The following is a 15,003-nucleotide window of genomic DNA, read 5'->3' on the forward strand; positions in this document are numbered from 1 at the left end:
AACATTGGAAATATTTTTTTTAGCTTTCCGAACAAGGCTGCCACCTGTTTATAATTTTAAATTCAATGTTGGCGTTTTAATGCGATGCGGGTTCACTAGTTTAATTTGATATTGCCTGTTGTTACATGCATCTGTTATTGTTTTGGAGATTTTTGGCGATGAAAATTTGCGATAGCGACTTTACAGGCTGCTGGCCACTTTAAAACTTAATGGCATTTTAAGAGAGATTCTGTTTTGTTAGTTGGTATGTATGTATATAATAAACCCTCTTTTTAGTTAATTTTTTCTTGTGTGCCTTGGACAAATTTTCACTGCAATTCGTATTGTGGAACGAAACAAGCCGACTGCGCCGACTAGCAAGCTACTAGAGTGTTAATTTTTCTGATCCGGCTTTGGGTTTCATTTGCATAAATCTGTTTGCAATTTCAAATGAAGTCGGGGGCTCTGTTATAGTTTTTATTACATCGATTAGGTCTCTTGTTCTTATTGATTGTTGTTGTCCCTATCAATTTTGAAATGTACTCGCATGTAATTTGCTTCATAAAATTTAGTAAATTATCTCACACACACACACATAATATTCATTAACTTATCTCAACTCATTCTGGATTTTTGCTCGTTACCGTTTTCCATATTCTCCGTAGTGTTTGTGGAAATTACTCGACTATCGCGTGTATACAAATTGCAGTGGGAGAGCGCGCCAGACTAGAATTGCATATATGCTCGGTATGCGGGTTTGTTTGCACCTTATTGTTTTTGCTCTCTCAGAGCGTTACATCGGCTGCCCAAACCGGGAATACTAGCAAAAGTGGCACATTTTTGGTGACACACTATCGCATCGTATCGCTCGTATTGTTGCTGCTTTATACATTTTCTTGTATTGTAAGTGTGTATTTTAATTAATATTTGGTTGTTTTTATTTTTGCTGCATCGATGTATGCGAGTAATGTATGGATGTAGGTACGCACGAGGAGCACGCAACGTGTTATACGTTTTTATATTTCCATAAGTATATATTTATCTATGTATTTAGTATGTACACTTAACAGCAAAAGTCTGCGTACACCATATCCTTTTTAAATATTCACAATATTTTGCAAGCAAATTTTTTTATTTTTTTTTTATAAAAATGTCGCTCATGCTTAAAACGGAATCAAATAAAACAGGGTTTGAAGCTATATACAAAATTAAGGAAATTTCAACGAATTTTCTCAAAATAAAAAAAGTTCCACTCATACTCTGTAGGGGGAAAAATGTGTTGGACCATCAGAAAAAAACGCGAAAATCAACGCGATTTCTTAGCCACTTAATTTTTACACATTATTATACTAAAATTGAATGGGCTATGAAACTACGTACTTGAATTTTTATTTTTATACCCGAGCGCACTTGTGCACAAGGGTATTATAACTTTGTTCACATAACGGTTGTTTGTAATAGGCAAAACGAATCGAGAGAGATATAGACAAACGTATACATAAATGATTAGAATGAGAAGAGAAATCGATTAAGCGATTAAGTCCGTCCGTATGTGCACACGATAACGCGAGTAAAAATTGAGATATCTTAACGAAACTTGGTACGTGCACTTCCTTCAGGCGTAGGACGGACGGTATTGAAAATGAGAAAAATCGGACAATAACCATGCTTACTTCCCATATAACGGTTATTTTCAGAAATACGAAAACTGCGAGATTTTAGTAACTACTGAACATTATTCACTCAAAATTGATATTTACAATAATTTATAGACGAAAAGTAAAATAGGCGTAGCCACACCCACTTATGTGTATATCTTGGTAACCTCTGCACCAATGTCTTGCAACTTGGCCCAGTACCAAATGGCCGAAAATTTTTAAAATCGGACAATAACCACGTCCACATCTCATATAACGGTAATTTAGAGAAATACGAAATCTTCGATAAATCAGTAAATATTAAAGCTAATTTATTCAAAATTAATTCTCGCAACAATTCCTTACCAAGAAATATGTTTATGAATATGTTTATGATAAAATTTTGGAAAATGGGCGTGGCACCGCCGACTTTTGATCACATATATACGTATATCTGTAACCGTTCCACCCATTTGTACCAAACTCGGTATGGTTATTGTGCTTTCCACATAAAAGCAAAACGTTGAAAATTATTGAAATCGGACTAAAATTACGGCCGCTTTTCATATAACGGTAAATTTCAGAAATGCTTGAAACTTCAATATTTCGAAATTTAAGGACGCTAATTTACTCAAAATTGATACACTCCGGCTTACCATGTAGCGGTAAAGGTGAAAATCATATATTTAATACTTGCGCCAGGTATTCAATGTTGGGCTCCGCCCGTACTTAGACTTTCTTAAGTACTTGTTTTTTTTTATCTGATTAAAAATTTGAAAATTTTGATGAAAATTCGTTGCATTTTCCTTAATTTTGTATAAAGCTTGAAACCTTGCTTTATATGTTTTGTTTTAAGCATGATCCATATTCTTAGAAGAAAATAACAAACAAATTTTGGCTTGCAAAATATTGTGAATATTTAAAAAAAGAAATGGTGTACGCCGACTTTTGCTGTTTAGTGTGTGTGTGTATTTCTTGCTGCGGTGACTGGCACAATGCTGCTGAGATATGTAATTGTTGTTGATTTGCCGCAAAAGTGAATTTTTGTTGTTGTTTTGCTGCTATCTCATTACTCTTTCGAACTGTGATTATGGTTGCTTGCTATCGCCTCACCACACCCCACCACACTCCTATCACTAATATCAGCGTCAACCAGCAATAGCGGCGGCATCGCTGTTAACGTCGCTGTCACTGTTATGCGCCTCGGCTCCGGCATTCGATCTGGTGTTCGTTGGCGCATCGTAATTTGTTTTGTGCCTTTCAACCAGACGGATGATTTTTTCGCTAACTACAACGTGCAGTAGCGTATTGTTTTTTCCTTATTGTTACATTGTTCAAAGTACAACAAATTATAATTTGATATTTTATGTGGAATGTGAATCCATATGTAATTGACAATACGAATAGTTTACATATATCGTTGTTGTTTATTGTTTGTGCCTCGTCAGTGGGTAGTGAACTTTGCAAAAATTGCTACATAGCTCCTTTATCTCCATTTAACATATGTGCATACATATGCATTTATAATAAAAATACGTTATTTTGATAATTGCATACAGGTTTTGGTTGAAAAATTGAACAGTGAAACGAAAAGGCTGCGAAAATTTTCCACCCACATTGGTGGTTTGTGAAAAAAGCGACAGTGACCGAGCAGAGAGGCAGCGCAGCTGTTGACAGCGGCACTGTGAAAGCGAGAAGAACAGCAAGCAAATGAGCGAGCAATTTTAAAGAAATTGCAGTGCAGAAAGTATGCGATATGCAAAAATCGAAAAATAGGAAAGGAAAATCGTCATAAAATTGTAGCTATTGCTAAAACTAACTTAAAAGTACGCGCAGCGTAACAACAATAGTGAAGAGGTGACAAATCAGCAATGAGGTCTTGCCAGCAATTTGCTGCAAATGAAACTGACATTTAATTAAATTTGACATTCGTTTGTGCTAATATTCTTGAAATAAACAAAAACAAACCGTCTAAAAGTTATATCGCGCTTTGATTGTGAAAAAATTCTTACGAGTGCAAAAACACTTAAAAGTATACTATTACTAAAAAAAATATACACACATTTACGCACACTTATAAAGACTACAACTATTTATATTAATTCGGTATAACAAACAAACAAATCGGCAAGTGCAGCCAACCAACAACCAGTAGTGTGACTCGCTAACTCTCGCATCTACTCAACTGCAAACTCACCGAGTATCCAACAACCACTATCTACCGTGTGTGGAGCGTAGTCTGCCGCGTCGAATAACCGAATACACGATTGTTTTAAAAGTGTGTGAACCACACAACCCTATGGCCCCTATATACATACATATTTAGCTAGTAGCGGCCCATCAGAGCGGCATATCAGACCGACCGTTTGAAAAACGAGTAGGAGCATCACGATTCAGCAATGTTGTGTGTGTGTGTGTGCTTTCTTGAAAAGGAAGGAAGCGGAGGAGACGCNTGGGAGGCTTGTATGAGTGAGTGACCGACCGTTTGAAAAACGAGTAGGAGCATCACGATTCAGCAATATTGTGTGTGTGTGTGTGCTTTCTTGAAAAGGAAGGAAGCGGAGGAGACGCTGGAGGCGGTTAGCTAGCCGCGTCACTGATTGAACATTTAGAGAGGCGGCGAAGAAGCCAGCAACAACAACATTGACTACAATTTTTATGTGAGTGTGTATGCTGAATTTTAATGCAAATTACTATACATATAGTAGAAGTTTAAAACAGATTAACTGATTAAAATTATAGAAAAATCGCATTTAGAGAAAAGCAAAGCTTACAACTTTTTTGTACGCCTTTAAAATTTGTGAATTTCCAATATTAGTAATTAAGTAACTGAGTGCTTCTTTACGCGTCTACATAGTTGCCTCTTGTCTGTTTTAATTTTTTTTTAGTTTTTTTTTTACTTATGCGCAAAGCTGTAGAATATGTCATATTTAATACATATGTAAGTAGGTACTGGCTTTATAAAGCCATTGTGAATCACTCAAAGTTGGGGTTTTCAAAGCCTTCGGCGCGTGTAGATTTTAAAAACAAGGTCGTAAACTAACAGTTTTAGGTGTACATAAATAATTTTTTAATAAACTAAGTTGATGTATTTTTTTGGTAAGAATATAATTATTTTACTGTTTTTTAAGTGTAATTTTTTAGCTCACATCTCTCTGTACCTTTTAGGTTTGCAAAATGAAAAATTGTGTATCTAAGCTTCTGTCCCTTTGTCTGCCAGGTCACTCAGCCACCCTTTTATTGTGCCTTCCACGTGTCATTTTTCAGTTCTTAGTTCATAAATGGGTACATACATATGTACATATGTAGATATGCACTTATGTATGTATGTACATATGTAGATATGCATACATGTACATACATACATATGTGCATATTTTATGTATTCATTAGATACACACAAAACATACAAACAAATGAGCCATGGATGTTTGGGGAAGATTTCTAGAAATCAATAAAAAAAAATTTCCAAAATTACTTCATAAGAGGTTAAACCCAGTTAATTAATATTGAATAAAAACCCTGCAAAAAATGCGACTTGTCCGGGATGACTTGCGAGACTAATACCACTGTTCATCTTCTAATATCGATACGGCTGTTCCCGTTTTCTCGTGTATACATACATAGTCTATGAAGAGACAAATACCTAATTGTATTTCAATTTGCACTCGAACTGACACGGAAAAAGACAAGTCGTTTTAAAATAAAAAAAAGATAAAATAACAAAAAATAAATAAAAAATTAAAAAATAAATATTTAACAAAAAATATCAATAATATAATAAAAGCGTAAAATAACAAAAAAAAAAAAAAAAAAGATTTTAATTAAAATTAACAAACGATTTCTCCAACTGTACGCGAGAGTTTGAAAAACAATTACTCTCCAGTTGAATCCTCAAGGGATGAGTCAGATCCAAAATAATTTGCACTTGTACTTGTAAAGCAATATTGCTGTCTAGAATGCAAAAGGCGTATTTTCATGCCATTTCGATCTACTTGCCGTGGAAAATGAGTTGTATCTACTTACATATGTATGTAAGTCCTAGATTGCTTTGTAAAATCATTTGAATTCTTAATAGATTCGTTAGTCGTGGAATTCATAAGGTCTCGGCTTTCACCCATGAAATGCTTTACATTTTCTTTACTAACTTTTAGTCGACAACTAGGTCTAGTTCTTTCATAAAGAAGTCGCATTCTTGCCGCATGTTTACCTAGATGGCAGTACCCAGTTAAGGTTGTTGCTGTTTTGAAAACTTTTGTTCTTGATCTATTAAGCAGATCTGAGAGCTTTTCGTTCAGAACCATAGATATCATGCAAGTCTGACCACCTTATCTATTTACATACATTAGGGTAGTCCAAAAATGCGTGTGAAAGAGTAAAGTCGGAATTATTATGCTCTCACATTTTAGGATTGTTCTATACCGAAAAAAATACCTATTTTTTATTTTGAAATTAAAAAAAAATATATCTAGCGGTCGCTCAAAGCGCTCAAAGTTTTCCATGTATTTTATATAAGGAAAAAACATCTTTTAATAGAAATGGTATAGCAGAATTACAATCAATACTTTTCGATCGGACAACCCTGTTTCTCTTTAGGAGATTCCCAGTAATGAAAACCTTTAACCATTTTTCTTAAAGCTTAATTAAAAATATTTTCGAGCTGATGCATAGCATTCACAGACAACTTTAAACGTCTTACAATTCACGCCAATATGACACCTTGTGAATCACCCAACTGTCTCCATTATCTACTTTTATCCATTGTTTTTGGTTGCGGATTTTGGAAAAGACCTATTTCAAATTCACGAAAATCATACATCCGAAATAAAATAAATCAAATTATGAAAAAAAAATTAATTTTTTCAGAGAACATTTTATTTAATAATTGTATTGAGCTTGCGGCGTGAGAAAATTATACATTTTTTGTTCAAATAATTACATCTGATATTTCAGGATATTTTATGGTCATGGAAGGGGTGGAATGGATAACCGTACGAAAAAAATGGTGTTTTATATTCTTTAAAAAAAAATTTGGGTTTTAAATTTTTTATTGAAATTCACAAAATCGTTTTTACATAAAAAAAAATCCAGAAGAACGTTTATATCGCTAAGAGGTTATTATTGATTTTGATTATTCAAAATGCATCTCGGTTGAAATTTTCTGTAACACATGAAGAAAAATAGAGTAGTTTTTTGTTAAAATCTTGATTAAAAATGATAATTATTAAAGGAGTTAATATATATGTATGTGTTTAAATTAGACCGTACCAACTTACATATAAGCAAATTAAAAAAACTTACCCGTACACCCCTGAGTCTTTAGAATTTTGCAAGACAATTAAAACTTTTTCGGGATGGCCTCTTAACATTTCTCGGTGACACCTACATTCTGCAAATACATACATTTTTTTTAATATTTCTACTTGAATAATCGAAATTCTTCCTTACCAAACGTTTAATGACTTTTGGTGAGCTTTAATTTACTGAAATTAGGGTAGTACGTTAGGGTTATAAGAACCCGGATCTGGTGGGTATCTAAGTACTGGAATAGGGAAATTGACCTAAATAAACTTTGGGACAAATAAAAAATGTCTCTTGCAGACAAAAAAAGTACTTCAAGATTCGAATGTAAAAACCGAAGATATGGCCCTAATTTAAACAGCAAAACCCTACATTCAGAAAATTTTTGTTTTTAATTCCCTTCCAAACGCATTTTATACACAAGGGGTGTACGGCTTGTTTTTTCTGGTTCGGTCTAGTGTACATTTTGCTGTATACTTTTCTGCAGCAACACGTAAGTATACAGAGAAAAAATGTGTCATCGTTTATACAGGCGACTTCTCGCGTTCTACATATGTACACATGTAACCATGTGTATGTGTGCTAAGTTTATAAATACATATATACTTATGTACATATGTATGTATGCAATTTAATATCTAGTATTCCAGTATTTTGTTACTTTTATCTAAATTTTTATGTGCATCAAATTCACCGTCGCCTACGTCACTGCATCGCACACCTCCCCCCTACGAAGCAACACATTACTACAGTTGTGTGTTATATGAATGCATGTTTGTTTATACAAAAATGTTTCTAGGCCTTTTGTATGTGCTTGAATAAGAACAATCGTATAGTATGTACTCGCATTTGCATTCGCTTTTGCTTTCGCCGCTCAAATTCGTATGCGCATTTTGGTCACATTTAATTGAGGCACTTGGTGACCGGGCCGCGCGTCGTTGACTTTAGAGTGACTTGAGTTTTAGGATGATTTGCATTTAAATAGAATTTATCTAAATTCTTTCAACATACCTACATAATTTGAAGTGCGTACAGCGTATTTATTTTGGACATTTTTGGTTTCGTATAAACTGAATTAACTCATCAGACATGCTTTCTACGTTTAACAGCAGGAAATTCAAATTAATTTAAATACCAGACAAAAATTATACACTACACTTCTTGTGTTCATACCCGCATTTAGTATTTAATTTGAAAATAAGTTTAGTACGTACTTTGCTTTTTTTGTGTTGCATATATTTTTTCATTTTGTGTTTCAAGCTGGTACTTAAACGATTACTTTCATCTCAGTTGTTATTGTTTAACTTTTATGCATGTAAACTTCGTGCATCAGCACTCATTACTCTTTCGTATTCATCGTTTGTCTACTCGCCAGCACGTCAGTTCGGTGTTAAGCAAAAATTCGTTCCTTTTATTTTTGCACTTCAGCTAATGGCTCTACACTTACGAACTGTGTACTTTGTTGACTGACTCCCTTTTTTCTTTACTCTCCTCAAATTTTTACATACATACACACTGGCACTGTTATTTATTTATTTATTTTAATTTTAATTTTGCCTTATATAAATCTTGATCGCGCTCTTCGGCGCTGCCAATCATCATCGCTTGATTGGTTAAAAGTGTCAATGCTTGTGTGTATGTTTGTGGTGTATTGCCTTTGTTTGTTTTGCTTTTTGCTCTATCCATGACAGTTGCTTGTCACATTTTGTTGACAATGACTGTATGGAATTGTTTATTGTTAAGATTTGCTAAGCGTAGTTAAGTGCATAAGCGCTTATTAATGAAGTAGCAATTTCTTAGAGCTAATGTTTTATTAATTGAATTTTAATCATGAATAACTGCTTAATTGAATTAATGATTGGAATAGAATGAAAATATCAATTTTACTTGAATAGCATTTTCTAAAAAAAAAAAATATGAAATAAAAAGCAATAACATGAAAAATAGAAATATAGAAAATTAACAAAAATGTAGAAAATAAATAAAAATATAAAAGATAAACAAAAATTTTTTTAAATAAAAATTAACAAAGAGTTAAAATAAATAAAAAAAGTAAAAAATTAATAAAATAAAAGATAAATAAAAAATATAAAAATAAAAATAATAAAAATGTGCAAAATGAATATAAATAAATAAAAATATCAAAATTAAAAGATAAGCATAAATTTTAAAAATTAATCAAAATACAAAAAATAAATAAAAATATAAAATTTAATTTGGTAAAATCTAAAAGTGCATGCAAGTTAGTACATACTTGTACATACATATGTACATATGTATTAATACACATACATGCAAACATTTATGTACTACGTGTACCTATGTTTAGTACATATTTAATTTCAACTTCCTCTGGATGATGTAATTCACCACAAGGCGCTGCTACCTCCATTTTCATTACTTTGCTCCTGCATACCATAGCGGCATTGTTTTTATTGTGTGCTTTTCATTAAATGCTACCGGATGAGCGCCTAAACATTGAATGGCCAATATCTAAGGGACTCATAGCGAATGCATTAATTAGAAATTAGCTGGATAAATAATAGTTAAATCAACAAAAATACAAAGAAGAAGAAACTAAATACAGAGAATAATTTGGCGTCTATAATTTTGCGTGGCATGCGGTAGATGGATATATAAGTATGCTTTTATAGACTATGTAAATGTGTACATATATATCTATGTATGTAAGTCAAAATATTGAATTGTTTGAAAAATCCGTCGCACGTTGCCTACGGAGGTGCGTTTGCCGTGCGTCTTTTCAACTTTAGTCTTTTTAATTATTTCCTAAACGATTTAGGAGACAATGAATTATATAGCTGTATATGCATATATAAATATGTATGTGTGTATATATATGTATGTACATTAGGGCGGGTATTTTTTTTTTTATTATGATCGTATAACATAGGAGGATTCTACGTGTAATTCTAAGTAAATTTTGCGTAGAAACCATGGGTCTAAAATCCATTTCGAGTTTGCCTAATTGTGAAAATAGGTTTCGAAGAAAATGTGAAAATTTTCACTGTTGCGCCCTCTGGTGGAAGTTTTAAGAAAACGATAAGTGCGGAAATGGATCTCTCATACTAAAACACCTTTTATAGCATGTTTTTATAAAAAATTGCTGCACTTCTTTACGGCACTATAGCAAAATGCTAAGAAACCTATTTTCGCAATTTGGCAACCTCCAAATTGATTGTAGACCCATGGTTTCTTCGGCAAATTTGCTTAGAATTACACGTAAAATCATTCTATGCTGTACACCATACAAGTTGACCTGCCCTAATGTACATATACATATACATGCATACGCCTACCACCCGCTACTTTTCATAACACCAATGTGGCCGGTCTTCCTACGCTTCGAAGCAGCCAGCGCCCGATTAGCGTTGCTCCCAAATCGAAAGCAGTGATTTTTTTTTTTTTTTTGTTTTCGCCAGAATTTTGTTTCGTTTGCAGTTGTGTGCGAACGACATCTTGCTTGTTTCTTATTTATTAATACCTTTTGTTATACATCGAAATTTTAAAAATAAAATCGAAACACAAATGCCCACATATTTATCCCGTAGTGTATACGCATGCATGAGTGGAGCGTTTCGTCGTGGCGTTGAAATTTTTAATATTTTTTTTTTAGAAGCTTATATTTGCCGGAAAGCGCGTTCTCTTACAAACTCATCTAATCTAGTATGCAAACGAAAACGAAGGAAAGTGCAAGAAAGTTAAACAGGTAAAGCAAAAAAAAGTGAGCAAAAGTGATTGTTTGCGATCCGTCTGAACATTCTGACGAGTGAAGAAGCCCCGAAACGCTAACGTCAACGTCAATGACAAGAGTGACGACGACGGCGGCGGTTATATACAAATTGAGAGTAGTGCACCAGGAAAAATAAAAGATGTCAAACTGCATATAATATACATAGGTATATATGCTTATATATATGTACGGCATGTGTGTACATAAAAAGCAGCAGCTATGAAAGAATAAAAAATTGTCAAGAAAGTACATATACTAAATAAAAATACATATTTATGTATATACGTTGCTCGCGCGCAGAAATGCTCTTTCATTGTACGTCGTTTCGTTCATTCGCTTCCTCATTTCCTAATGTGTACGTACAACAGATATGTACACACACTCGTACATGGATTGTTGTATAACGAATTGGTTTTCATTTTCGTTTTCGCTTTACTTTAGTTGAGGCTTCCGTCACCCTGCCAAGTTAGAGTAGGATTTAGGAAATATTAGCTTTGCATTTTAGTTAATGCCCCACCTGCTGGCATTGCCGCTAATATCTACAGCTCAACAGCGATCTCCAGCAGTCTCAAACAAATTTTTTTTTTTTTTTTTTTCATAAACTGCAGTCCACTTTTAGAGCGTATATGATGTACTTCTTGCTTTCTTGTTCAACTCCCTCCCGTCAATTTATTCATAGACGACACCGAAAAAGTTCTCGTCATTCGCCAACTGAACTACTCGTATTGTACCTGTCATTTCTGTCATCGACTGCTCTCGCTATTTGCTTAAAGTTTTCACGAGTACTTAGTGCGGTATTATTTACCCCTTTATCTTATCTGTGCAAACGCGCTTTTGCTTTTTATTGTTTTTCGTTATTTTTTTTTAATATTTTTTTTTTAGTTTTTGTAGTTATTTGTTTGCTTACTTTTTCTTGTATTTCAATTGCTGGCAGCGTATTTGTTGTATCAACGAGTGTTTGGTAATTTGCGGCACTCACCAGTTACCGGGCAAATGTGTCGGCAGAGTACGGTAATCGGAGGGGAATTTGGGAAAATGAACTCACCTTGAAATGGAGCAAAGCGCGATTTTCCAGCTAAAGCGCATGAAAGTATTACAATATGAAGTAAAATGGTATAAAATGGTATAAAATAAAATAAATTAAATAAGTTATTATGACGAAGACAAAAGTTTATTTCCTTTTATTTCATTGCATTCCATTTCCTTCATTCCGTTTCATTTCATTTACTTATTTTAGTTCATTTTATATGCCTGTTTTCATTTTTATATTCCTTTATAAAAATGAAAACAGGCATATAAAATGAACTAAAATAAGTAAATGAAATGAAACGGAATGAAGGAAATGGAATGCAATGAAATAAAAGGAAATAAACTCAAATGGCAAATGAAATGGAATGAAAGACAGTAGAGGATAATTCCTACAAAAAAACTAGACTAGCGGAAATCCGACTCGAGTCGCCCAACTGAAGGTGCTATACTAACAAACGATTATGGCCATTTATACTCAGGTCGATTCCGAGTATCCCCGTAACATGACACTCAACTTGATAATTCAGCTTAAGCGGAAAAAATGTGTGGAGCACTCGCAAGGCCTGTAGCTTCAGCTTTGGTGTGAGTAAGTTTTGGTAAACCGTGAGATTCAAAAACAAAAAGTTTAAAATGNTAGCTTATGTAGCTTCAGCTTTGGTTTGAGTAAGTTTTGGTAAACCGTGAGATTCAAAAACAAAAAGTTTAAAATGTTAAGCTCTCACCCCCTAGGCTTGTTCCGGTTGAAAAAAAAGAATACTCGTTTTTTTTGGTTAAAAAAATTATACTTAGAACCGCTTTAAAGCCTAGCACGCAGTTAAATGGCGTCATCGAAGTTTAATCAGCTGCCTTGTTTATTTTGTGGTATGCCCGAATTTCAAACACATCGAAAGAAAATATTTTCTAAACAAATTAATTTTCTTCTAAATTCACAGCAAAATTAAGTGCACTGATAAGTTTCCTAAAAAAAAACTTAGAAATAAAATTTTTCTAACCGGGAAAATAGTAATAATAAAAACGTATAAATGCACCTAAGCTCTTAGCACAAAACCAAGCGCATAGAGTATAGCAGACATACATATGTATGTACATACATACTATGTAACATTTGGTTTAAAATAGCGTCGTGACATTAGTAAAAGACAAGCAATCTTTTAACGCACACTCAAGAACAATGACACACATAATGTGATGAAAAATAAAAAAAAAAAAACATAAAAAACATCTAAAAATGTTTAAAACGTTTAATTATACTCGTTTTCGCCGGCGTTTGACGGAAATGCTATTAAATTGAGTGATTTGTATACATAGTTTTGGCCAGAATTAGGGCAAATAGAAAAAACGCCCAGGTAAATTAAAAAATAGAAAAAATGCAAGAATTCTAAATGGAAAAATAATGGTATAAAAAAATTACTAACACAAAAAATTAATAATATAAAAAATTAATGAAACGAAAAAATTGATAATACGAAAAAAATTATAAAATAAATTAACAAAATAAAAAAATACTAATATAAAAATTTATAATAAAAAAAGTTGTTAATCCAAAAAATAGATAACAAAAGAAAAAACTGATAATCATAAAAAAGTTAATAATAATAAAAATTATTAATATAAAAAAATTAATATATATCTATAACAAAACAATAATATAAAAAAATAATATAAAAATATAAATTTAATAAAAAATTAATAATATGAAAAGTAATAATATTTTAAAAAATTTAATATTAAGAAAACTTGAACGGAAATTTAAAAATATAAAAACCTGTGAAAATTAAAATAAAACAATTTAAAAAATAAGTACAATATAAAAATTTGAAAATATGATAAATTTAAAATATGTATAGTAAAAAGCAAAAAGTCAAATGTAAAAAATATAAAACCTTAAGTATAAAAAATTTAAGTAATATAAAACCCGAAAAAAATATAAAAAAAAAATAAAAAGACGTTAATATAAAAACGTGGTAAGATAAAAATTATAAAAAAGATAATATTAAAAATTAAAGAGTATAAAAAAGTTATAGAAGGTAATATAGAAAATAATAGAAGATAATATAAAAAATAATAGAAGATAATATAAAAAAATAATAGAAGATAATATAAAAGATAATAGAAGATAATATAAAAAATAATAGAAGATAATATAAAAAATAATAGAAGATAAAATAAAAAATAATAGAAGATAATAAAAAAATAATGGAAGATAATATAAAAAATAATAGAAGGGAATATAAAAAATAATAGAAGGGAATATAAAAAATAATAGAAGATAATGTAAAAAATAATAGAAGATAATATAACAAATAATAGAAGATAATATAACAAATAATAGAAGATAATATAAAAAATAATACAATATATTATAATAAAAGGTAGAATATAATATGAAAAATTAAAAAAGTAATAGGTATATAAAAAACAGATAATAAAAATTAATTAAAAATAGTAACAAATAAAAGAAATAATAAGAAAATAAAAGAGAGAATAAAAAATAAAAGAGGTGATAAAAAATAAAAGAGATAATAAAATAAATAATAATATATAAATAATAAATAATAGAGATAATAAAAAATAAAAGAGAATTAACAAAAAGATAATACAAAAAAATAAATGAGATATATATGTAATGCAAAAAAATTAAAAAGATGATCCAGGAAAAAATAAAAATATAGACATTATAAAAAAATAAAATATAGTACAAAAAATATTACAGAAAAATTAAAAAAAGATAGTGTATAAAAATAAGAAAATATAACATATAAAAAAGATAACAAAATAAAAAAGGTAATTAAAAAAATAAGAGATAATGCCTACATATATAAAATAAAAATTAATTAAAAAATGTAAATTAAAAGAAAATAAAATAAAAGAAGTAAAAAAATAATATAAAAAGAAAAACTTGAAATTAAAAACTAAGAAATATAAAACATAGATAAAAAAAAAAAATAAAGATAGAAATATTAAACGTAAATAAAAAAAAAATATAAGTAAAAACTAAATATCCGGTTTTGCGTCCTCATCAGGTCCTCATCACCACACATACACTTTGAGCCGGCAATACGGGACCAGGTAATCGAAAACGGAGCGTGTGAGACTGTACTAACGCAATATGTTGTGTATATTAATTTTTAAATTTCTTTTATTTAAAATATTTATAAAAGAAAAAACCACGAAGTTAATCGTTGTAAAAATTTTTTAAATTTTTTCTCCCACCGAACTAAGGCCTTTTTGTAGCTATGTTTTAAAAAAGCTAAAATAGCACCTCATAAAATCAGATATATATGCATATATACTGGTACACCTCTC

General features: G+C 31.1%; 1 protein-coding gene across 2 annotated transcripts in view; it reads left to right on the forward strand.

The window, feature by feature from the left end:
- LOC108364762 (putative GPI-anchored protein PB15E9.01c) overlaps positions 1-15,003 on the forward strand; it is an 89,505-nt gene that overhangs the window by 29,106 nt on the left and 45,396 nt on the right. Inside the window, exon 1 of one of the 2 annotated variants that reach the window (XM_017618585.1) lies at positions 4,076-4,276. The exons of the other annotated variant lie outside the window; for it this stretch is intronic. The gene's annotated coding sequence lies outside the window, so the exon portion shown is untranslated. Of the gene's footprint in view, positions 1-4,075; positions 4,277-15,003 lie in introns of those variants that run through there. 2 annotated transcript variants of the gene reach the window in all.

This window comes from Rhagoletis zephyria, unplaced genomic scaffold (genome assembly GCF_001687245.7).
Source record: "Rhagoletis zephyria isolate East Lansing unplaced genomic scaffold, Rhagoletis_zephyria_1.1 Rzeph_scaffold_01664, whole genome shotgun sequence".
Lineage (NCBI taxonomy): Eukaryota > Metazoa > Arthropoda > Insecta > Diptera > Tephritidae > Rhagoletis > Rhagoletis zephyria.